The sequence below is a fragment of the Plectrocnemia conspersa genome, unplaced genomic scaffold, assembly GCF_051122295.1.
Source record: "Plectrocnemia conspersa isolate PC_06_02 unplaced genomic scaffold, ASM5112229v1 ptg000013l, whole genome shotgun sequence".
Classification (NCBI taxonomy): Eukaryota; Metazoa; Arthropoda; class Insecta; order Trichoptera; family Polycentropodidae; genus Plectrocnemia; species Plectrocnemia conspersa.
In genome coordinates, this window is record NW_028277177.1 from 2780995 (window position 1) to 2808742 (window position 27748).

The window sequence follows — 27748 nt, forward strand, 5'->3', positions numbered from 1 at the left end:
TGTGTGCAGTTTTATAAAAACTGTACTTATAGAGATGTCTAGAATTGTTCGTCTCTGCTGGTTCGACGACCCGAACCGGGTCGTGACGGGTGTCGTTAATTAGGATAAGGAAAAGGGTTGTTTGCGCAAGCCGGTCCCTGCCTTTGTGGTGGAAAAGTCGATTTTGGGCGATGAGATGTAACTGAAAGGGTGATTGGATTAAGACCCAGCGGAAAAAAATGCTCAGAAAAAAGCAGTGTGAAAAAGTCGTTTTTATCTTCCAGAATTATTAGTTTTCAAAAGTGATGAAACAAATTCGACTCACTGTTAAAAAAATTACCTACGCCAGCGTTTCTTGAATGAGAAATAGTGGTAGTAGTTTTAAAAAAGATGTTAAAATAAATTATTGAATTGTATGAAATTGTATGCCTGCAGTACACTCTCTGGAAGTTGCCCAAGGTTAGCCAAGGACGGAGAATATAGTGGGTTACTTCGGTCGAGTTCAGTTCTGCCCGCTCTAAAATCTCTCGGAAGTTGTCCGAGAATACCGAGAACGGGAGGTAAAGTGAAGGTAATTTAGTCCACTTGGCCAGCTTCGAGCGCTTCCGAACATTGTCGGCAAAAGGACTGGAGTCAAAGGGACCGAAGTCGGAGCTGCTCTTTCAAGCGCCAGTGGTGAGATACTTCCCCTTTCGCTCTCTCGCGTGTTAAGTGACGACAGTGTGAGAGATAATGATTTGATGTTTCGCAAACTGAGATAGAACGAGTAACTCGGTTCAATTTCAGTATGCGCGTAGGCGTCCTATGGTTAACGCGCATTTCGAGCGCTGCATCGTGGTCACGTGGTCAAGTTATAATACCACATGCTTATCGGGGACTTCAACAGACTCTTACTGAGATCTTTGAATATTTTAGGGCAACAAAAGAGATTAATTATATTTTTAATAGTATATTCTTCTAACAGATATCGTTATTATATTTTTTCATATAAAATTAAGTAATTAAAAAATAATTAGTGGTACTTGATTTTGTTAAAAAAATTCGTTTCGAATATCCTTATGTATTTTTCTAGATCGGTTTATATAAATGTCACACCATAACGAATTCTTATTTAGAATCGATGGCGACAAATTCTAGGATAGTCACAGATGTGGTTATCGTATTTTGAAGTATTATTTTTATGCCTTATGACATTTTGCAAAAGCCGACAAAGATTTTGCGTAAATTGAATATTTACGACCGAAAAGTTTTCACTGATATTGTATTGGTGAGTTTTGAGATATCTGTACAAAAATTTAGTCACGTCCACGTATATATATATATATATATATATATATATATATATATATATATATATATATATATATATATATATATATATATATATATATATATATATATATGCGTCCGAGCATCCAGACAGTGAACTATCGATTCTAAACGTTGATTTAGATCATGGTTGACATGAAGAGGGATGCGGCTACATTCTCGATTTCGTCAATTGATGATCCGAGTCTATACGAACTCTGATATGTACAAATTAGAGAGTTTAAGTGAAAGTTTTTGATGGGTTGTTAGAAGAAAATATCAAACGGTAGTCGTTGATTAGAGCGCTGTGTGTCTGATTTTATACACATAACCAGCCTGAAGAAAATGTATTGCTGATTTACTTTTTGATTTGCTTTCTCACTTATTTTTGATTTTTTAATTCGATGACCGTTGCATTGGAGTGATATCACATAACAGGTTTGGAACGGCCGTTAAATATTTTGGTTTTTGAAATCTGATAATTGATCTAGATCTTAATGTGTTATACTATAATCACACTTGGCTATGTGATATTTTAAGTTTATTCCGTCTATTGTCACGTATGGTCCGCACTAGTCAGCAAAAAAATAATTGATTGATTTATGTCGCTTTTAACGCATATATTTTTTTGTTCTTGCGGTTAGTGCGCAGATTTCAATAGAAGCTTTGCACTTATTTTATTAAAAAATAATTAACAATTAATATTACCAATCTGTAATCATCGTCAAACATGATATCATAGAACCTTAAATTATTAGCAGATCATAACTTGATTAAATAACCGTATATTTACCTGAGCCTTAAATGAACAAGCTATTTAATAGCAAACATTCCGGTCATTAATTTTGTCTAGTATAATTTCTTATATATAGTTTTAGTAAGGATATTTTGTTCAATCTTTTAACTTTTATTGTTGCAGCCTCACGAAAGTGATATAATAATATCTCAGATCTAATATTATTATAATTCTTTAAACTTTAACAATGCATTCGCAATAGAAACAGTGAGAACTATTAAACTATTTTTAAAATAGAATTGCAATAAAGCTGAAAATTTTTATAACACACATTTTTAAATCCAAAGAGTCTCAACATACGTTTGACGCTTTCGTGGTAGTTTAATGTAGAATATATATTCGGGTGCAGAAATTTCGCAAATTACTGACGCTGTGGAAGAGTGAAATTTGCGCTGGGACAAAATTCACCTATTACTACAGTTAACGAAAAAACACCGTTTCGCTTCACAAAGCGCGTTCGTTCCGGTTAACAGCGAAATAATTGTCAAAAAGTGCAACGTTTGCAAAAAGTGGAACCTATATTTTATATACTTGTTTAAAAAAGCATTAGACATTAGGTAATATTGATGAGCTATTCGCGCTGAAAACAAATCATGTAATATTTATATGAACTATCTATCGGCAACTGTGAATTTTATTAATCAGCGGCCGGCGCTGCTCATCCACATATCGAGCGTCGGGACGCCGCGGGAGCCTTCGGGAACCGGTCGCCATGGCAACGGGGGTTCGCGGGCGCAGGTACCGACCCCCACCCCTCCGAAGGGCGTAGGGGTAGGGCGTCGGCCCTATCGAATGTTTACGCGGCGGCGTGGCGGCGCGGTGCCGAGGCGACACTTTCCAAAACTTTATATAAAAAAATAATAGACAAAGAGAATTCCACAGTATTGCGGGGGTGCACGAACGGACGCCATTGAGGGTTCAGAGGTCGTGACCCGGCGGTTGGGAAGCCCTGCACAAGAGAAGCAACAGTGTGAGGAGTTCGTCGTCTTAAGTCCGCTGGGAGCGTCGACTTTGTGCATTAGACATTGTTTGCATGCGAAACGAGAAGTTTAATGTTTTTGGTATAGAGATGAATAAGTGTGCTGTTGAACTTACGATAAGATTAATAGCAATCTTTGCCGTTGAATCTTAAGAATTAATTGAGCAAGATGGTTGAATAATCTCAAGTTTTCATGCACTGTCGATTGCCATATAAAGGTTGTTCAAATTATGATAAAAATCAATAGTAGTAAAAAATTGGAACAATATACAATCTACGCAGCATCTGACCAGCAAATGTCAAGAATGCCAATACAAATCACGTAACGTATAGTTAGGTACGTTAACATACGGTATGTATCCCTAATTAACCCTTCTGCAGTAACCAGACAAAATGGTCTTTCTTTGTAGAAGTTATCAAACTGCAGCGACAGATATAATTTGAACATTGTGGTGTTCGCTGCGTGTAGATGATTCGACGTGCTGAATTTTTTTTCTAGTATTTAGAGGAAGAACCACAGATATAAATAAAATCAAGAGCATAATAAATAATAATCATTTGACCATTCGTGAGATTAGTCAACCACTATCACTGCCCAACTAGTGGCAGTGATGCTTAGCTCCCAGGAGGTTGAGATAGTCTTGGAAATACTAGGCACTAGGGTAAACCACCATTGAGCGATAAAAAAATAGCGAACCTAATTCCTGCTGTTATCTTCGCTTCGCGACACTTATCGGTTAACCTTTAGAAGTCCAAAGGCATGTATGTCATGCCCAAAATGGTTTTACCATTGCAGTCCAAAGGCAGCTATGTCATGCATTATATATTTTCTACTTTAAATAATAATTTGATGATAAAATTTACAGTATTTCATTTCATTAGTTACTTAGAAATACTTCTATCAATATATTACGGTAAAACAAATTTAGTAATTCTTAACCATTTTACATTGAATTATCAAATTTAAAAATTCGACGTAAAATCCGTTAATCCATCGATGGATTTTGGAAACATTTTTGTGCCAAACGCTCAAAACATATACATTTCGTCATTATTCATAAGTGAAAAAGAGAAATACAGACACGTCGCATCTCGCATCTGCACTTCGATATTAAACTATATTTTAAAAATATGATACCTATCCTTACCAATATTACTACAGACCCATGATATGAGAGTATTGGTTCAAGTGAATTTAAACCGAATTTTGGTCAATAGGAGAGCGCAAAAACAATTATCAATTCTCAGAAGTCAAAAATTCACGTCAAAAGCAATTTAATCGTGTCGGCGCCGTCGCGTGATATGCGAAAAGAACTTTGTGCAACACAGATTTAAGACAATAAATATGACAACTTTTGAAATAAAGAACAAAAAAATAACAAATATTTTAATTTGTATTGGTATATATAGTAAAAATGATTATATCAGTGGTTTTCAATCTGTGGGTGGCACAAAATCAAAATTCAAATATTTATTTTTTATTTTACTATGTTTTATTTCTAGTTTAACTCAATATAAATAAAATAAAAAAGTACTTGTAAAGAATGTCGGCGTTACACTCAGAAACCAATGTTTATGAATTATCTATCTGCTGCGTTCGGCCTTAACGGCTTAACAATGTTTTGTAGGGTCTGGAATCCTATCAAAACATCGTACTCCGTGTTTTTAAAGGATTTAAAAAAATATTATATAGATATTTCTACAAAAAAGTACGAATCGTATTCATATACTAGTGCCTTTTTGCTAAGAACTTTGATATACAATTCATTGCATTCCCAATGTAGCATGTATTAAATTAAAAACTTTATGATGTTGCTGAGGGCTTGTATCGGCAATTTTCAGTTGAGAGCTGTATAGTGCAATGGAGTGTTGTGATTGCGTCCCTTATTATTGATCGTTGAGGCCGGAACGTTTGCGCCCAAGAATGCTTCCTTAACCATCTCGCTTCACAATGAGGTTATCAGACAGAAAGATGTATTTGGTTATAGCTACTATGAGCTGATACAGTGTAAGATAGTACACGTTTTTTAAATATTTATTGAAAATATTTCTTGAGCATTAATAATAATGCGTGTATGTATGTAGAGTACGCTCGGGATAAGGATTCCGGTTTGTTATTGTGTGCGTGAACTGTGTGGCTCAAAACAATTTCGCTCAGAATATTTAATTTTTTTATTTTAAAAGAAAATATATGTCTATTTAACATACATACATCTGAGCTAAGTTGGAAATTTTAACGAACAATTAAAAATATATTATATAATCGAAGAAACCAGACATTGATGTCATTAATTAAATATTTGCAAAATTCAAAATCTTTCTCTAGTCAAAAAAAGAATGAAGTCTTTAGCTATTCTTCAAAAGCAAAAAGATATAAAATGGGGAAAGAAATTATTCGCAGATTGTTTAATGGCTCGACTATATTAAATCATTAGAGTCCATTGAATAAATTAAAAAATTATCATTGGCGCAACGATAAGAATAATAATTTTTTTAAGCCTTACAGAGAATAGTGTAAAAAAAACCAACAACGTACGGATTAATGGAAAAATAATTAAAAGAACGAATAACTTACAGTGTATATTTGAAGCCTTGATATCAATTAACTTAAATATGCCCAAGAAATTTTGTTCTGCTAAAATTTCATTTATAAATAAAAAACACTGGCACGAGTTTAGTGACCTACCCATGGGACAGTGGGTATATCTGGATTAAACCAATATCAACACAAAAGTATTTAAAATAAATCACTAGAGAAGATTGAACTTCTGTGGCACACTGCACTTTAATGACGAATACCAGCGTTGACGAATCAGCGACTGTCCTTAAAAGAGAAAGCGAGACAACGAAGTACACGCTACATCGCTTCTCCCTCTCATATACATGTACACGCACACAATAACAAACCGGCATCCTTATCCCGAGCGCACTCTATATGGATAACTGTTTAAAAAGTAAATTCAATACATCAATGTTAATGAGCCAATACAGACAACTGTACCAAAATAAAATCATGTTGTGTAGATGGAAGATGTATCGTGTACTACAATCAGCTGCAACCATATTGATTCCACTAAGAACTGCTCACACTTAATGAAAAATTGACGTGGAAAGTCCATAATTGGCAAATATAAAGGGCATTTTGTTCCATAATACAACCTTGCAGAAGTACAAAAATTTACTAGATTCAAGCTTCTGCTTAAACTTTTTATTCCTATATTAAACTATCAATTAAAATGGTACAATTATTTAAAGAAACATTATATAATGACAAATATATCATAATCTCAAAATAATCATGAAATAAATGAGTGACATATATTTGAAATCAAATTACCAGTTTGTAATTTGATTCAGTTTCATGTTCCATATAATAAACTCGACCGATATAATATACTTAAACAATGTTACAATTTATAGACAAGCTTATCAAAAAGGAAGCAGCGTGTTACATATCAGAATAATGAAATGTTATATACTTATAGTGAACGTTAAAATAACTGTTTCACAGATGATCTTTTAAAAAATGCAACATACTTATTCAAAAAATATTTGTATATACACAATACACAAAGTGTTTATAATTAATTACCCACAGTCGTATTTTGTGTATATTTATTTACATATCACACAGACTAAAGATTGGACCATTTTGTACTAATGCCGAGTGGAAATCGAGGAAAATTCACACGACAGTGATATATTCACTTCGCGATGGAGATAGCATTGGTGTAAATAGACCCAATTCACATCTGAATTGAAGAGATTATGTTACGAGATTGTAAGTAGCCGTAATGCGTTTCGTTCACAGTTGATCATTTGGTATTCTCACGGGACCACAATGCGGCTCCTAATGAACGTCACGGTTGTTGGTGTGATAATACATCAAAATCAATGATAATTAAAGGTGTTGATAATGTTAAAGTTGAGCTATATTCAAACCTTTACACGTGTCTTCTATTTTCTTATTCAGTTTAGAAAATATACTGTATTACAAAAATGAATTTTCTGTCCATCATCTATGATAATCTTTGAGGGTTTTCAAATGTGCCTACTTTCTCTCCCGTTTACGCATCATTTGTCAGAAATATTATCGCCCTTAAAATATGTAAAGCCCACACGTAAGATTAATGGCTTCTCACAAAAGTCGATAGGTTACGCAATTGGATGTGATGATGTTCAAAACACAGCCACTTCAATTTCAAAGAATGCCAATAAGCTATTCAGTTTTCATTAAGTGTCGCTTTGAATCAACATGCTTTTGAGAAAACTGTCAGATCGGATTAAAAACATCGCACACGACTAAACTCGAGCGTTGGGCAACATCTGACTAATAAAATGGTTTTCTTTGTGCCCGAGTGAGTGCATCTTTGTTTATTTGTTTTGGAGCAAGTTCTTCCGTACAACGTACACACTTCAAAAGTAGAAAGAAGTAAAAAATAAAAATGAAAATAAACTATCGTCTGACTTCAAACTAAGTTGTATTTTTAGAAGGAAAGCTTTATTATGTTGTTGCTAGAAATTTTGCAACATTTTTTAGGCATCGGAGAATGTTACTTTATTACATAATTAAGACGATTCGCAACGTACGCTTCCGAATCTCATTCTTCCGTGATGATTTTAACATGAAACGCATTGTAACAATAATTGTGAGAAATCATCCATTTCTCACGATCCGTGCACTCAATAGATTCGGTCTTGCGCAAAATTTGTGCTCTTTCCACGTAGTGCATGCCGTGGGTGTTATTGGGGTACATTGTGTGAGTTACACACAATAATTTGCCAACGTAGGTCCCCCGGCCAGCGCAGAACTGGTTGACTGTCACCAATTGCGATTTCCTGCGTGGGTCTCCATCAGCCATCCGCTGTGACCGTATCCTTTTTTAGGATGCGGGTCCGTTTTGTCCTCGAACCCGTTCTGAACCTAGGTGTGGTTGCACCACGATGCCGTGGACAATATGAGCGCTACTTCGGAGGAATTTCCAAAATTTATGATCGCCAATATTGTGTGCAAAAAATATATTGTCATCGACCGTGCGCGAATATAAAGCGTTTTCTTATGCTAATCTAAAAAGAAGAAGGCAGGGGAAATGCGTCTTTGGTACGTGTGTCTTGAGAAAGACAAGATTTATGTGTATCATCGCGTGCGATGAGAGCAAACGTTATTAGCCGTGTTTCCCAACTTTTGCGATGTTTTCAGTGAAGATTTTCATTTTGCTAGGCTATAAAATGATTTTCTCGTTAGCAGTTAGCCTTTTGCCAAGTAGCAATATCCAAAAATTTAAATAAAATAATAGTAACACATTGAGAAAAGCAAGATATTTCCCCGTTTTGTTACCAGAAATAATCCGACCTAATATTTGCCACGAGAAGATGTAATAGAAGATTTAAAGAAATACAGATTATCATTATTATTTATATTATAGGAAGATTTTAAATGGCTAGAGTGGGTGAAATGGCTTATAAAAATTAAAATTTAAAAAATCTGAATAAAAAACTACATTTAGTGGAAGAGCTGGAAACTTAATGTTTTATATTTGCTCCTTTAACCGAACGCTGTGCAGAATTTAATATCTCTAGCTACATAAAAGTACTTTAGAGTACAAATAAACAATCTCAGAAAATAAATCAAGACAATAAAAAAAGACATTAGAACTTGATTTTTGTTGACAGCGAGAGTAATTGTTGATTGCTTCATAGTTGTTTTTTTTCTGAATTATTTTTTCCAACTGTTATTATGCCTGCACTACACTCTGGAAGTTGGCCAAGGTTGGCCAAGGACGGAGAATATAGTGGGTTACTTCGGTCGAGTTCGGTTCTGCCCGCTCTAAGATCTCGGAAGTTGTCCGAGGTTGCGGAGAACGGAAGGTAAAGTGGGGGTAATTCAGTCGACTTGTCGGCATTTTTTCCGAGTCAAAGGGACCGAAATCGGAGCTGTTCTTTCAAACGCGAGCGGTGAATTACTTTCCCTTTCGCTCTCTCGCGTGTTAAGTAAAGAGAGTGAGAGAGATAATGATATGGTGGTTCGCAAACTGAGATAGAACGAGTAGTTCGGTTCAATTTCAGTATGCGCATAGGCATCCTATGGTGAACATGCACGTCGAGCGCTGCATCGTGGTCACGTGCGCAAGTTATAATACCACATGCTTTTCGGGGACTTCAACAGACTCTTACTGACATCTTTGAATATTTTTGGGCACCAAAAGGGATTAATTATATTTTTGATAGTATATTCTTCTAACAGATATCGTTATTATATTTTTTTCATATAAAATTAAATAATTAGTGGTAATTGATTTTGTTAAAAAACATCCTTTCGAATATCCTTATGAATTTTCCTAGATCGGTTTATATAAATGTCACACCATAACGAATTCTTATTTAGAATCGACGGCGACAAATTTTAGGATAGTCACAGATGTAATGTTCGTATTCTGAAGTATCATTTTTTTGCCTTATGGCATTTTGCAAAAGCCGACAAAGATTTTGCGTAAATTGAATATTTACGACCGAAAAGTTTTCACTGATATTGTAATGGTGAGTGCCCACACAAACTTTTATAATTATTAGTAGCGTATTTTTAATAATATGACAATTTAAAAATAGCGATTATTTGGCACATTTTTCGATTGCGCGCAAATATGCCAGCTGTACATGACAGCAGCCGCAACGCGGACGTCGTTCACGCTCGCCGTCCGGACGGCATATGATGTTTGTACTGAAGTCGGCGACCTCGACCGACTTTAGTTGAACTTCGGTTCGGACAACTTCCAGAGAGTGTAGTGCAAGCATTACAATAAATAAATCTGGATTTAGGCCTCTTTGTTTAAAAGTAAAATAATATTTTTTTAATTAATATCCTTTTTATTTCTCGCACTAAAAGGTAATATAAGTACAGTCCTTCCGAAAATATTTTAGTTAAAAATATAACTAAAACAAATACATATGTGAGTACATATAAAAGTTTTGCTCCCTTGTACGCTCTTATCTTACTTGCAAAAAAATCTGATCCTACTTAGCACTCTCCCTATCTACCGTGTTATCGCGGAGTCCACTGTAATCTGTATTTCTTATATTAAGTTTGTACAAAATTACCCTGTAGAAACGACAAAGCTCACAATGGCGACGTAGCCTTTCGAAAGACACCTTTTAACTGCACTAAATACTAATAAAAAATATGTTTGACCTAATGAACGTACGTATTCATTATGTCTGATTGACTTACTCAGTTGGTACAGATTTGCCCATTGTAACGCATTGGGCTTACGCTACAACGGAAGATTTAATAAGAAAATAAAATGTATTTTAGTAGTTAAAATTAGCTATATTAGCTAAATAAATAAATTAATAATCAGCAAAGTCCAAGTGAACATTTGAACAAGATCTGGGTTCGAATCCCATATGTACCCGAGAGTATTTTAATTTACATCATGTCTAGGAGATCAAATTTAGTGATTATTATGCAGTTATAATTCCGATCGATTGTCATATATTAAGTTTACATACCTTTTCCTAATCTCACGGATGCATAAATAAAGAATAAAATCAAATTGTTTTAGGCTGTAATAATAACTTATAGTTCTAGTGTCTCGCTAGTGCATTGATGATACAACGAAATATTTACATGTATGCAACCTACCGTTGTTCAATGCACAGGACCGCAATGTAATTTTGCATTTTACTAAAATCATTCAAGGAATTTCAGAACTTCTGTGTTCATTATCTTGTCACACAAGTCACATAATTACCCGTTTGATAGATTAGTACTATTAGATTTAAATTATTAACAAAATCGAAAGATGCACAATTAGGTTTGATCGAATGGTAGGAGAGTACCTATGACCTAGTAGTAGTGGAACCGGCTTGCAGAGACCGAATCAAGATAAGTAGTACTATCCAAATCAGAAGTAAACTGTATTAGTTTGAATGCCTACAGCAAACACTCGTACAATATTAATGGCGAGTATGTGTACCCAGACGTTTTAAATCGCCTCCGCGTGCGCATAATAAATTCTCCAGCTCTTCTTATCAAACCAACCACACACCACACCTGCCAGCAACGTTTTATGAATTATGCTATTAACTATTCAGCACTAGTTCCAGACGTGCGTATCGCGCTGGAGGCGTGCGATCAGGTCTCAAACAAAGAGTGTCGTCGCTTGATGATTCACGAATGCCAATGAACTTGGCGAAGAACCAGTCTTGGCAAGAGGTGGATCGAAATTCTCATAAGGGCGACGAATTTGATACGCTTTCGAATAGCGTCAAAACTGTGTTTTCTCGTTCGATTTTTTTATTCTCCAGAAAGAGGAGATGCAGTTCGTTGATCGCAGTTAGTGCACCTGTGTTAGAAAACTAACGGATCCGGATTACCATCTCTCGACGCAAAGGGCGTTTACCTATTAGGTGCCAGTCGAGCAGACAGTAGATGGTCCGTCGTTTAGCGATCGATATGTTAATGTGACAGGGTCGGACAATAGTATAAAACGATATACACTAGCGGTGATTTATTGGTCTAATACTCTGCCGAGGGATTTCACAATAGGGCGTTGATTGTTTGGTAGGAAGGAAGAGCACAAACGAACAAAAAACGATCCATCAGATTCAATTCAAGACAACTTATTTATGTATTTAATATTTACGTTTCTAGTCGAATCATTAAGAAATGATTGTGTTTTCAAGATAAATTTTGACATGCATGATCGAGTGTTGATTCAATAACGGAAAATAATCACAACAGTAAATTCGATCGTATAATGCATTTGAATTATTTTTCAATCAACGCAGTTATTTTTAAATCATACAATAAAATATTTGGTATAGGTTCATAAAAAATCTAGACCACGCGCAGATTATCGCTCAAGTACTGCATTTACTGTACACATGATCAACTGGAGAAATAAATCGTTTTAATGGATCGTCTCACAGTTAGACTGATTGGCAGTATTTATTGACTGAAGGAATAAAATACTAGTTCACGTCTAATACGAGATCAACTCTAGCTGTATTGTGTCCAGCGGTACACAACTGTCACGGAATTACGCCGTGATGGTCGATTAAAATCGTTACCAGTCATATGACACAATAACAGTAACGATTGCCGCACATAACAGTAATTTTAGCAGGGCACGTCAGACGAGCGATTCTCAAATGTCTGATTGTTTAAAAGTAATCTAATATTATGGGGAAATGTTTTATCGTTGTACGATAAGAATCGTTTGCATCACAATAAAACCGCATAGTTCAAGGAAAACCACGCGTTAATCATATTAAAAAAGGCAAAAATTTTGACAGTGGATTCTTGAGTTTTTTCCCCAATAGTACTTGAAAAATCATCGTAATTTAACCGATGTTTTAAATAAGATTTATAACACGAATCATTAATTACAGCGAGCTAACTGCAAATTTTACGATGGTTGTATACAGTGGTCGGAGTAGGTGGTTCAACTGCATGTCTTTGGATAACTGTTTTCTCTGTAGTTGTAATTTAGGTCTACAAGTACTAGCATTTCGTTCACATAAATGAAATAAATCAAGCCTTAGAAAACATATTTAATTAAATAGTTTTCAATTGAAGTCACATTAAATCAAATGCAAACAACTCGAGTTATTTATAGGTATCTTTCAAAGTCGAATCAACAGCTAACATATTGCATTAACACTTCAATTGTATTCATCAACTTCGCCTCTTATTCGTGCAGATCAATCAACAATATGTCTATTGAATGGGATTAGAGTAGTTTAACATTCGCAATGGGCTTTACATTCGCAGCGACACAAAACGACAAAAAATACAATGCGCTTCAGCAGTTCAACTCTTTTCAGTCGTTTTAACTGCACCGAACAAAAATAGCATTTCCGCGAAACAACTCGCATCATACACAAAACTCGTCGCCGACGCTTAATTTCATTTTTAATTATCTTCAATGACAACGAAATGGCCATTCGCTGGCAAGAACTGAGAGGCCCGATTAGCGATGAGACAAAGAGGAAAAACGAATAAACGCTCGTAGTGTACAATCGTTGGAAAAAATGTCTGCGCATGCAAATGTGCACTGCGTTTTGCAAACTGCAATTAGCATATAGGCATGTGCTGCGCATGCGACATTACGGTTTGGATGCAGAAGGAATAACTGGGACGTCATTTGCCCCCCTTGAGTTTAGCCAGAAATATGAATGTCATTTAACGAAATTCAATGAATTTTAATGCAATCAAAACAATTTTGTTTTTTTTAAATGGTCCTGAAAATATACTTTATCTGAAAGATGCTAGTAAAATTATATGATTTCAACTTTTCAATTCGTATTAATACATACATTTACATACTCATTATTATTTATTTATATGCAATGTATAAATGTTACAGAGAATGTGTTTTTTTCAGTAAAGTTATGATTTCACTAGTGAAGTCCAAATACAAATACCAGTAGATACATATTTTTACTAGCGAAAATATAATATATCTGATAGTGGTCATCACGCTATCCACATTTCATCCAAAATACATATACGATTTACTCACACGATCATAATGTAGGAGTTGACAACCAGTTACTGTGATATTATATATATTTTATTTTGTGCGAAATAGACCGATATGTTTATTTGTATAACCGGATGTGACACAGACGAAATTCTTGAAACGAACATTACCGCTTCAACAAGAACAAGCGAGACAACGAATATTCTTACGAGCATGTATCGCTTCTCTCATACGTCTGCATACGTAGGCAAAGCATTTACAAAATTAATGCAGTAAGAATTTTTGACGTATCTGTTACCAGCAAACTGTTTTTGGATTCTGATAATTGTTTTTTGCGCTCTCCTATTGGTCAAAATTCGGTTTAGATATGCTCAATTTGATTCTCACTTATTGTTAGTCGTAATATTGTCACAAAAATTCTTAATATGAACGCTAGATAACTGAGCCATTCCACTGCGACGGCACGATGTTATTGATTTTAACGTGGATTCTAAACAAGGACGCCCCCTTGAATTTAGATAGAAAAAGGCATGTTATTAAATGAAATACTATGAATATGAATGAAATAGAAGCATTAAAAAACGACATCCCTGCATTTGACACTTTGAACACGCGTGATTATTGACAGTTGTCTGATTTACAGTGCTACCAACATAGTAAACTCGAATTGGATTACTCTGTATAATGGCCAATTTACTTTTCCAAAAAATATATTTAACTAGTACAATTAGGTCTAACACAAGCAATAAAAAAATACGCAAGAAAAATAAAATGACAAAAAATCATCACGATGTAGACTAGGCGTGGCTTATCAAATATGTACTATTCCCATATAGTAAATTATTATATTATGTAAAAAAACTGATGAGGAGATAGTTAAAAACGTAATTCAAACTCATAACTTCATAGCTTCGAGAAATAGCATACGATCGACAAATATAACCAAACATCAAGTATATAAATAAGCAAGTAATTGTAATGCTTGAACTACACTCTCTGGAAGTTGTCCGAACCAAAGTTCAACTGAAGTCGGTCGAGGTCGCCGACTTCAGTACAAATATGATATGCCGTGAACGACGTCCGCGTTGCGGCTGCTGGCATATTTGTGCGCGATCGAAAAATGTGCCAAATAATCGCAATTTTTAAATTGTCAAATTATAAAATTACACTACTGATAATTACAAAAGTTTGTCTAGGCACTCACCAATACAATATCAGTGAAAACTTTTCGGTCGTAAATATTCAATTTACGCAAAATCTTTGTCGGCTTTTGCAAAATGCCATAAGGCATAAAAATGATACTTCAGAATACGAACACCACATCTGTGACTATCCTAGAATTTGTGGCCATCGATTCTAAATAATAATTCGTTATGGTGTGATATTTATATAAACCGATCTAGGAAAATACATAAGGATATTCGAAACGATTTTTTTTAACAAAATCAAGTACCACTAATAATTTTTTAATTATTAAATTTTATATGAAAAAAAATATAATAACGATATCTGTTAGAAGAATATATTATCAAAAATATAAATAATCCCTTTTGGTGCCCTAAAATATTCAAATATGTCAGTAAGAGTCTGTTGAAGTCCCCGATAAGCATGTGGTATTATAATGCGCTGCAGCGCTCGTCATACATGTTGACCATAGGACGCCTACGCGCATACTGAAATTGAACCGGGTTACTTGTTCTATCTCAGTTTGCGAAAAACCATATCATTATCTCTTAACTCGCGAGAGAGCGAAAGGGGAAGTATCTCACCGCTCGCGCTCGAAAGAGCAGCTCAGACTTCGATCTCTTTGACTTCGGTCCGTTTGCCGACAATTTTTGGTAGCGCTCGAAGCTGGCCAAGTCGACCTTAATTACCCCCACTTTATCTCCCGTCCTCGGTAACTTCGGAGAACTTCCGAGAGATTTTAGAGCGGGCAGAACCGAACTCGACCGAAGTAGCCCCGAATTAACCCACTATATTCTCCATCCTTGGCCAACTATGGCCTACTTCCAGAGAGTGTAGTGCAGGCATAATGTACATACACAAATATATTTAGTGTTTAATATATCAAAGTAATAAAAAAAAAACAATAAATTCCGTGTGATTAAAAATATGTTGAGAGCCATTGGTGTTGTGTAAATTACAATAGTGAACTATTAACTAAATACTATTTACAAGGATAGAGCGAAACATTATTTTTTGTCATTGCATTATTGTGTTTTTTTTAAGTAGTGGTCCCAACATCTGGAACGGATATACCCTAAATTAATGATATATAAATAATAGGTAACAAGCTTTATTTTTGCGATTAAATAAATTGGACTGCAGTGGATTCAATAAGACAAAGGTTAATCGACGCATTAACTTTATAGTAACAAAGAGTTGTTTATAATCTTATCTCACAACTAGAGGTCCACATTAAGATTTAATTAAAATATGTCTGTAGTCAAGACATTCATTCTTGTTATATTTTCGTATAATATTACTATACAATTATTTATTACACACGAAATTCAGTAATAAATTCCATTTGTAAGCTATTCCATTAAGACTAGGCACTTCTTAGTGGAATCTACTAAGAGCGGGGCTGACCAGCGATGTCTAATTATGTCACTTATTCGTCCTAGCTTTTGGGAGGAATTTATCGACTTCACCAAAGTGCGCAATTACTTCTGGCTGCAGATGCGAAGAAAGACAAGGCTCAGGCATCCATTTCCATATGATGCTTTTGAGATTTGTTATTACCAGATAATGGTGACATCGTTAATTGTATCAAGTAATTGTTCCCGATCTCTTTAATTAGTATCAATTGTCAGAATTGTTTCAATGAATATTTAATGCCGGTTGTTGTCCTCCATTTTTACAATAATGTGAGAAACACAAACATTATAATAATCAGGTTCTTAAAACAACATAGATATCATGTGTTTTAGTGGATGGAAATTAAAGCCATTAAAGAAAATATTCGCTATGGATTTAATAAATACATTTCAACGTTTTGTTGTACAATGAACGTGTAAAGCGTCACTTTTGTGCTTTGACGGTAGCTCAAATTGGAACACGTACACCTGAGTCGCGATCGGGTATTGTTTGCCGAAAAATAAACTACATTGTTACCTTTCCGATGGCGTGTCTCGGATGTTTCTTTTCAAGACATTTTCTCTCCCAAAGTGCCGCGCTTTTTTCGCGCTCGAATTCGTTTTTGTTGTCGAACCATTGTCGAGAAGAGTCTCTTTTGTTGTCCACGTTAATATAATATTATACGTATGTACATATATATGTTTTTTGTACACGCTGTTATTATAAAACTTTCCGGGCTCGCTATTCAATTTCGACGAAAAGAAAATTCTCCTTCACCTCTATATCTTTCCCTTTGTTTTTATTGCGATCGCTTTTATCCAACAGTTTTTACTGTCATCCGTACGCTCTTGTTTTATCGGTATAGTTTTTCACGCCCGCTGAGAGATTTAACCGAAACGCCATATGGCCGTTTGGTTTTCGTATTTGAAGACAAACATACATATCCTCATCTACATGGCATCGTTTTATTTTAATTTGTTATAAAAAAAAAATTCAGCCCGTGATCAATAGTTTGGGATAAACCATTGTGTATTTTATTTAGTCAATTAATTGAACACTTATACTGTCACTCGACTGTTCAGATATGTAATCGAAGTGCTTTAATATTGATTTGTCGGGAAAAACCATACCATTTTCTGAAAATCGATTATTTGGAGTATGTTTTCAGTGCACTTCTATAGATACATTGCGTGTACATCTATGAATAACAGTACGTCGCAGGTGGTCGAGATATTACTTTCTTCCAGGATGATGTTGCTGAGCATCGTCATACATCAGAATATTCATTCAGTACAAAGCGTGGCTCTTGCGTTAAATAACCAGCGAAATAAAGCAATTAAGATTTTAAAAAATAAAAATGTTAGGAGATTCAAGTTTAAAACTGCAAGAAAAAGTGTAACAATTATCATTATCACAACATAAAAAAAATTGAAAATAAAAAAAAAGTTGCTTACAAAGTGCTACCTAGAAAGTTAAGCTTTCGCTAGAGGATTGGATTAGAGGCGGAGCTAAACAATAACGCGATTGGCTCAAAATTAGCCTTCTCTCCCATTTGTTTAGTGCAAATAATGTGACACTCGGTCACATTAATAATCACTTGACAATCTCTCTGACTGGTAGGCGGCTCTCTAACTGATTATATTTTCGGTAGTATAAATATAAAGCTGCTAGTGAAAATATAACTTCACTGAAAAAAAAACATTCACTGTAAAATGTATACACTGCACGTGAAGTTCCTAAACATATATATAAATACGTATGGAAAAGTTGAAATCATATAATTTTACTAGCACCTGCCAGATAAATTATATTTACCGGTGAAAAGGTATTCCGATATAATTTCACTGATTTAAAAAATATTTTCGGGATAGATTTTTTTTAAGGATAACCCGTGAATTTCTGGTTTAGAATAAGGGACTTCATTTTATCTTTTATAAGGTCGGGGGAGGGGGGGGGGAGATACCGCCCAAAATGTACGAAAAAGTCATTGAAAAGTACAATTCCAGAGGCGGACATTTAATTGATATTATTTTTCATAATTAATGAAATACATAAAAATGTTCGAATAAAAAAAATACAAAAATATCTTTCAATATGTGTTTTTTTAAAAAGAGTTCTGAAACTAAAGATAGATTATAAGATATTCTTCAACATGAATAATGTATCGCAAAAATCTATCGTATAACTGGAAGATTACTCTTCATTAAAAACAGTAATTTAATTTATTTAAACGTAAAAACAAAACATTTTAGATTGAGAACCATGGATAAAAATTTGCACGTCGCTGAGTAACCAATGGAATAAAATACTGTAAATTTTATCGTCATTTAAAATGGCTCCAAACATTTTTAAATATATTGGGCATTATATACATGCCTTTGGACTTCTTAAGGTTAATAATGACTATATAATATATTACCAAAATTATTGAATTGAAATGATTAAGATGTGTCCTTATATTGATCAAAAGAATGACTACAAAAGAGCAAATACCAAGATTGACCAATACCTGACTCAATAGTTCTTATTTCTTATGCATGATTCATACTCGTGCAACTCTTACAGCACGCAGTTTTAAAAAATCTCATACTACCAAACCCTTCTTTGTGATTCGTTTCGCACGTTTCAGTTCAAAACCCTCTGAACTTTTAAACAATGCACAACGGGGAAACATACTCGTTATATTATATGCATCTACTTCATATTGCTCAATAGAATTCTAAACGGAGCAGGTTATGTACATTAACTCGCATGAACGAGTTATTGCGGACAATTACAATGGAAAAAATGGACAACCCGTGTGTACATTCATATGTACACTCGTGTGTATTCAAACATGTTAGACTTCATTCTTTAAAAGTTATATGAAAGTCATAATGATCCCGATTAAGTCACAGTTAAAACGTAATATTTTATACTATTGCCTAACTGCTAAGTAGACTCCAATCCGAATATTCGAATACCGAATAACTTTTTTTTAACATTCGTTATTCGAATGTCTGGCCAACTATTCGTTTATATTTGCAGTAAAATAAACGGATAAGCAACTTTTTTTGCGAATTATATATTCTTATCTTAATGTTACACAATTTGTAATTACCGAAATTCCAGAAATAACTCATAAATCCTAGATAATATTATGCAGCTGTGTACTTTCTCAATATCGAATTTTCTACCCTTTTCAAATCAATACAAATAGTGCTTAATGTTATGGTATGTTTGAAGTGATTTATTATGGAAATATTTTTTTGAGTATATCTGCAAACCCATTGCTAACAATGCCAACATCAACAGCGACTGAATGAGACAAGAATAATAAAATTTAATACTGTATTATTTTTTTTAATTAAAATAAATAGTCTAAATACTAATGTTCAAACTGTATTTGTTTATTCTTGATCACATTACAAATATATCCGAATATTTTATCGTTAATTTAAAAACTATACTACTAAGTTAACCCCTTGAGCGGTATCGCCGTACATGTACGGCGGTCGTTCTTTCACTGTTTTAAGGTACCCCATTTAGTTATATATTTACGTATATAACTGAATAAATATAAAATAATCAACATTATATTTATATAATATTCTTTTAAATTTAATTTGATGTAAATGATTTTTATAGAAAATAATATCAATAAATTAAAGAGTACGTACGGAACATAACAAAAAACATGTTATATTATTTTATAAAAAAAATATTAAGAGCCTCTGAATTGATACAAAAAAAATCCACAAAAGCCAAAAAATATATAAAATAAATTATTGAAACACACTAATACAAAAAAGTAGTAAAATAAATCAAATCAATTTCACGTTGAGAAGCACTGTTTTTTTTCAATAATTGACTATAAATGCAATACATATAAATAATAATAAATAAATAACAGCAAAAATACGTAAAATTAACTCATTACTCAAAGGAGTGTAATTGCTATAGTATTTTATTAACGTCATATCTCCCAATAAATTAATCATAGCACACGTTAATTATACGCATACTGATCAAACATGTCTGTGTCAATATTTTTTGTAAATTATAACATTTTTTGCATACCTCAACGGCTAATTAACAGATGGTATATTGCGTATAGTGAGTTTAGTAAACACTTATATTTGAGAAATGTGGTGTAATCTATTCTAAAAAAATCGACTGAATATGTTATGACTTAAGGCAGTACTGGATAATTATAAAACCGTTGATTTTTTAATATTCTACATTAACTTCTCCCTTATTAATTAAAACTATCACCAGTATTATTCAAGTAAAATATAAACACTGGTTTATTTAAAGCTTTATCTCATAATTTAGTGACCTAATGACTTGAACATATTTATATTATCATCACTTAAGAATAAAATATCTCACAATATACTTTACTGAGAGATTCTTAGCAATCATATTAATGAGTTTTTATATTGATTACTAATTAATCAATCATTTATCTTGTATGTAAACGCTCGAAATTAATTCGAATATTGATAATAGAACTAATGAATACTTGCAGTTGACATGTCACATGCACGAAACATAATATTTTTAAATAAATAGCAAGCACCGACACCAACAAAAAAACGGAAACAAAAATCCGTTTTACAAATTTTCTTTGAATAAAAAATTAAACTACACGAATAGCCACCATTGACGTAACAGTATCTAGCCACGAAACCACACTCAAACTTTTTCCATATTAAGCCTATCCATGAAGCACGTTTTCCTCAAACTTTGAACCAAATTAGGTAAACGTTCAACTCGTATCATAACTACACTTACGCACACACACGACGCAAATTAAAGCGAATAAACCGGGAAACTCGAATTAGTATTTGTCGCCATTGTTGAAGATAAGCCATCTACGTACTAAATAAACGGACGACCGTGAACTTTCGCCAACTTTAAGAAAGTCCGGGGATGCTTGTGTATATATCCTCGTACATAAAACACCTTTTGGCAGCTTCGCATACGGGCATTAGGCCAAAGGAAACGAAACAAAATCGGTCATTGGGTTAAGCGAGTTTGCAAACAAAGCGCAAAACCGAGAGTTGTATAATAATAATAATATAATACAACAGCATTCTGAAACACGCCATGCCATCGTGCCTATTGGGAATCTTTGACATAATTATTGTAACGCTAAGCGAGCGGTTCGATTACGATCTGAATAAACCTTCGGAGTTGGATTACAATGATGGAACAATCGGACAAAGGTTATATGATGGTACCGCAATACACCAGAAACGTGTGCGCACTGTCCCAGGTCGAAAAATCTGCATCTGGGCCGTAACCTAATTTTGTAACAATTTCACCCCGACATCGTCTTCCTCACGATCGAAAGTCACGACTTTGCGATATAATATAATAATCACATTTCATCAAGTTCTTCGCTTTCTTTTTTTATTAACGACTTCCTGAACGCGCCCGACAACACAGCGGGTATATTTCAATCAACACCACTTCGCATTATGAAACTTTTACGGTAAAAAGGCAAGGAAAATATATGCGGGTCTTTGACTTTCGTTCTTAAAATAGGGTTAGCATATGTCGGAAGAAAATTAAACAATCACGTAATACATTTACAAATAGCATAGCATTTTCATTTGTGGGAAGAAATTGATACAAATATTGTTATGTTATTGTTGAACTATTTGATTTTTGTGGATAAGCATATAAGAGTTTCTAAACAAGCACACTTACATCATTTTACTGTACACTATTTTCAGAAGGACCGCACATAATCAAACAATAGCTGAAAGCACTTAGAGATACATATATTAATGTTTCATTCTCAGAATAGAATAACCATAAAAACAGATTTCAATTTAATTATGTAAAAGAAAGATCACACTAGGAATTGCAATACCGGTAATATCGACGTTAGGGCAAAAATTGACTTTCGGTACTACCGGTATTACAAAATGAAATAACGGTAGTACCGAATTTTTTTTTGCAATCCGTACATCTTTGTTTGAAACGATATCTCAATGGCTTAAAACTACGAACACGACGATGCCCATGACCGCGCCTTTTTTATGATAGGGATGGCTGGCGAAGTAAAAACAAAAACCGGTATTTCATACGCAAAATTCTTTCAGTGAAATCTTTTTGTAACGAATACCAAAATAAGGAAATTCCCAGTATATAGAATCTTCAATTTGCACCAGAAAAATTTTCATACAAAATGTTTTCATTGTAACGAAGACTGATCTAAGTAAATATAACGAAATATGTCGATCCGAATTTAAGAATGACACAATAGTTCTCCGAATTCAGTTCGTCATTGACTTGGCGTGTGCCAGATATCTTCACAAACGACATTCAGATAATAAAATTAATAACAATAGGTACGAATTAACCCTTTCTATGCTACAAATAAATATAAAAATTAGGCACCGTTGCTACATATTTTCTGAAATTATATTTTATGCGAAATGTTTTAATTGGGCATTAAAAATTATTAGAGATGAGTTGACTTAGCTTTTATTTTGGACTTCACCTAACGAAAGTTCTAAAACTATAATTAGTTTTAGAATTTTTATTATTTGGGTTTAAACAGAAAATGAACGTTTCGCAGCTGTCAAATTAAGTTTCATAGACATTTAGAACAGCATATTAGCGCCTATCAGTTAAATTATATTTTCGCTAGTATAAATATATATCTACTGATGAAAAATTCACCAAAAAATACACATTCACTGTAACATTTATACATCGGATGTAAATAAATAATAATAAGTATGTAAATGTATATATCACCACGTGTGAAAAAGTTGGAATCATATAAATTTACTAGCACCTGTCAGATAATTTATATTTTTACTGGTAAAAATATACATCTATTAGTAAAAATGTATTTCGATGTGATTTTACCAAAATTACATATTTTAAAAAATATTTTCGGGATAGATTCGAGACTATTTTTTCTAGATGTTTTTTTCTAAATTTACTGCATTGATCTACATTCGTTTAATATTTCCTCTGATGTCTAATATGTTTTAAACGGTCAAAAAGCAGTACAGTCAACAATAATTTGCAAACAAATTTTCACACAAACGGAGGCGCATCAAAAAACTACAATCCCTTTGAATAACAATGTTTGTTATGAAAGTACTATCTAGAAAGTGTTTTTGAAGGCAATGTTCATCTTCTTTTATTTATTGTATATATAAAAAGGACTGAAGGAACTTATAGCTGAAATACATCAGTACATACATACATCTCAAACATTCAGATTCATTATTTGCGGTCGGTTTTTACTTTTTTTATAAATATGTTCTTGCTATGATTTTTTTATTCGGGCTCGGGAATTTATAATTAAAATGTTTTTGTATCTGAATTAAAATAATTTAAAATTAAAATATTAAATATATCGAGAAACAATAGTTACCAGGTTATTCTAATGCTTTAGTTTTGCTAATCAATAAACATAATGAATAATGCGAACGATAATCTGATTATTTTTTCGGTCAATTAATTAAAATAATAATGATCTCGGTAATAACGGTATTGAAAATAGCGGTATTATTGCAATCCCTCCCATAACATGCATCCACCGGAGCTTCGATTGGCCAGAAGCCGTGGCGATTGGCAAATAAAACCCAGGACTCACTCGATTTTTGGGTTCTGATTATATTTTTTTCATACAGAGGGCCAAAATATTGACCCACTGTGGCTATGCAAATAACTCATTCAATACTTTTCAATGCAAATTTATATTTAATATATGCCATTTATTTCATTAAAAAATTTGATTCTTTACAAAAGAATGAAATTTCAAGATTTTCTCTTACTAAATAGGAATAAATTATACTTGATGATAAGATTAAAATTTCTAAATAATAAAAAAACATGAGTTTGGACTATCTTGTTTTAGTTGTGTAAAATATACATAGATATTATCATATCTTATTGCTTAAAGTTAATAAACAATTCACAAAAAAATAATTAAATAATAAATTTATCAAAAAAAATAAAAATGGCATATACTTGGGTTAGGAGTAAAAGAGTTAAGCTATCAAATTTAATATTCAGAGTCAAGCATTCGACCAGAGACGGACCGATTCAGAGTTTAACTCAAATCCACCGCGGTCACTTGAGACGAGCAGTAATTCCCGCTTTTGGTCCAACTGATAATTTAAGCTATTATGTCATGTATGCTAAATCTGGAGAAATGAAGCGAACGAGCAAAAATCTCAAGCAATGGAACGCAAGCGAATAGTAAAAGTATAAATTATGTATTCCTCTTTCATGCAAACATTCCAGAAAAAAGGCTTACACAGATAACAAAGCTTTGACTGCACTAACCATTAGCGCGATAAGAACTACGACGTGCGCGACTATGTGTCGCCACCAAAAGCGAAACTCACCAGCCCAAAATAGGTCATCTTTTACAAAAGACAGGTAATATACAGGGGTTGCCAAAGAGTGCACGCGGAAACGGAAATGGGTCGTGGTGGATTCCTGAGATGCTGCGGCACATCCGACCCACTTCCTTCGCACGAACCGATCGCGGATGGTGCAAACTTCCACACAGATGGAAGACGGCGATAAATGACCCGTACGTACCTGTAACAATAAAAAAACAATTTAATAATATGCGATTGGTCAATAGTAACTAAGAATGCAAGTTTCAAAAGTTCTTGTTGCAACAAGCCTGCGTCAGTCAGGTGCTAAGCGTGAGCACTCAGGACCAAAAACGGAGGTGACTAATCGAGTGAATGTGGAAAGACCTTCAGAGACCTTTAAATATGTGACGTTAAAAAGCCAAATGCATTGTGGCGCGTATTTATTATTCTGCGTTATCTTGTTTCTTAAATCGGGTCATGTCATACAGAAATTACGGCAGCTTCCTGCTGATAATCAGAGTGCCTCAAGCGGACCTCGATTCTTCCTTTCGACACCGTAAATCAGAAGAGGAAGACGCTGAAGCATTTCGGTCATGTTCGACTTCTAGGTTACGCTCGGTGAAAATTTCAATTACATTGATTCTTCATGCATAATTTATGATTTATAGAGCTGTTAAATATGTTAGCGAAGAAAATTTGCGTTGAATAATGCTACAGAACGCACATTCTTGGTGCCGAATTGAGGCCGATGGAGGAAGGTCGTCGGTGACTTCCTGAACGTGTAAAAAATCAGAACAATGCATAGAAAAAAGACAATTATTATGGAAATTTGATTGGAAGTAGGAGGAATGTAAGGTACAAGTTTATTGTTCAATTAAAAATTGCCTCCAAAAAAGGAAAACTTCGAACGTCATGCGTCATAAATTTACTGTAAATTTACCAATTTTTTACATTGCGGTTACTTAATGTTGGCGTAAATAAATGTATTTTTTGAGTAATTTGCATAAATAGAAATCGAATATTTAAAAAATATGCATAACAATTACTTTAACAAATAAATTTAGCTTGTTGATTACTTTTTACTGATAAACAACGATATATTATATTACAGTATTGATAAGTTTATGAGTAACTGAAATATACAATTAAGAAATATTATAGATAGCTATGCATTAAGTTAAACTCTTACAATAATCAAAAATCTATAAAAAAAATTATTATTCGCAATAAATATGTACGAAAAACGACGATGTCTTAAGATCGCATGCCACGCAAAGAGTGATCTGAGCCCGTAAAGCAAAGTGCTGGATTATATAGAGCTAAACAATCACTTCTCAAAATCGTCAAAAAAACTTGAGGTATTACCGTGATCTTTGGTGAGATCGCTCGGAACTTTTTATATAAAGGCTATCGTGACGCATTGGGGCAACCTGTCAAGTTATGATGGTCAGGTTCGTAATAATAAATAAATAAATATTAAAACTAATGTTTTAGTTTATCGAAAAACTAATAGTATGACTATTACTCATACTTTTGTGCGCATTTTGTCCCTTTTTGCAATACGTTCCAGAGGCTAGCGTGCAAAAAGTGTAAAAAACTGTAAGGGAGAATAAGTCCATTACTCAAAATATAACATTCTCATTACTTAAAATCAGCTCAAAATATTTTTTTGCAAGTGTGTTAATTAAAAAAAGTCAGAATAAAAAAATAATTGGTCCGTTTTTTGGACCGTTCAAAATTGAACGTATTTCATATTTTAATTTGAATTTATGCGGACGACTAATTTTTGATTTTTAAGGTCCGAGAGGTATATTTTCTCCTCTGAAATTTAAGCTTTATAATATTTTTAAGTGCTTTTGGTTATACACTTATTTAAATACTCCAAATCAAACATTTGGTGCTACACGCGTAGAACGGCGATGTACAACCACGTGAGTTAATGACTTCTTCTTATTTCTTGCATTTGACATACATCTGGAACATCTCCCACTGCCCATTCAGTGTGTCTCAAGTTGCTTGGGCGCCAGTCCACCACACGCAGGACGCACGCCATCCATCAGTGTGGAAGAGCAAGGGTTAAATCCCAAACCGTTGAGAGGAAGGGACCTGCCGGGCTGGCCGTCTGAGATAGAGTGCGAGGCACTACCTAGGACGAACAAAGCACAGCAAAGTAACGCAAGCAAGGCAAAGGGTTCGGCCCCTCCTGAGTTCCGAGGGCTAAAGGCTGCGACTTAGGTAGCATAGTCACACCCCGTAGACCTGGGGGATGGTGCTATTACTCGAATGATACGCAATGCATGGAATGCAATTGCAATGCCAACTAGCCAACGAGAGCCCGTATCCCTGAGCGCTCGGGAGAAAAACAAATATATCTCTAATAACCGGGGTAGGGAACCGCTCACCCGGCCGTCAGAAGCTGGGTGCCCACCCGAAGGGTTGGACTCGTATGGCCTTATTAACGTAACGGCAGTGGTGCACGCAATGGGTTCCATGTAGTCATAAGTTGCTTTAATATGTGGGGTTTTAGTTTAATTTAAAAAAATAATAGCATATCAAACTTCAGTCGTTGGTAGGTTAAAACAGATCTAATGTTAAATTTATCGCAGAAAAAATATTTGTTGTGTACAGTGCGCTTTGATCTCTACTCATATATGCAAATATTAATTTTATATATGTATGTATGTCAGCATAGCTAGCTTTAGTTTTTGCTAGTAAATACTACAAAGCCGGGGTCAAAAAGGGTGGATTATACCCGTCCAGTGCGTTACCATCAGGGAACGTAACGGGTAGAAACTACTTGACCCGTCGGTTAAGTGTTATTATAAGTTGAGGTAGGATTCTTAGGTAGGGTATGTTTTCTTTGTCCCACTAATCAACTCTTAAGAGGATACTGATCTAAAATGATAAATCTCTCTGCATACACTGATAAAATATGTTTGAATCATTATTACATGTCGTATCGCAATTAATTTCTTATCGCCCTAAATAAGTTTCAAATTCGTCATGGTAAACCAGATTGATGATACCCGCTTGGTGCACGTTTATATATTTAGAATATAGATGCTAACTAGCACCGATGACTGTTTCGAACGAGGAAGACAAAAGTAAATACACCCGTTTTCGGTGGATTTAAATAATTAGTAGTAACTAGTTTTAAAGTTATTGATTGCATCGAGAGTTTTTTGATGTAATTTCTAAATATAAACTATAAGAGGCTTCAGTTCTGAGAATTGTATTAAATTATAGTATTAGTCATTAAATGTGTGCGTATCGATAT

The 27748-nt window shown here is 34.1% G+C and overlaps 1 protein-coding gene and 2 long non-coding RNA genes across 8 annotated transcripts in view; all 3 read right to left on the minus strand.

Moving 5' to 3' along the window:
* Nucleotides 1–27748, minus strand: part of LOC148227007 (prominin-like protein) — a 72281-nt gene that overhangs the window by 36302 nt on the left and 8231 nt on the right. The gene's annotated exons all lie outside the window — the stretch shown is intronic.
* LOC148227008 (uncharacterized) lies at nucleotides 1673–8563 on the minus strand. Its single transcript, XR_015812084.1, has 2 exons — nucleotides 5993–8563; nucleotides 1673–5153 (listed from the first exon to the last, which is right to left on the minus strand). It is a non-coding gene; the product is annotated as an uncharacterized LOC148227008 (long non-coding RNA).
* On the minus strand, nucleotides 9924–18765 carry LOC148227009 (uncharacterized). The gene is made up of 2 exons (XR_015812082.1): nucleotides 14049–18765; nucleotides 9924–13544 (listed from the first exon to the last, which is right to left on the minus strand). It is a non-coding gene; the product is annotated as an uncharacterized LOC148227009 (long non-coding RNA).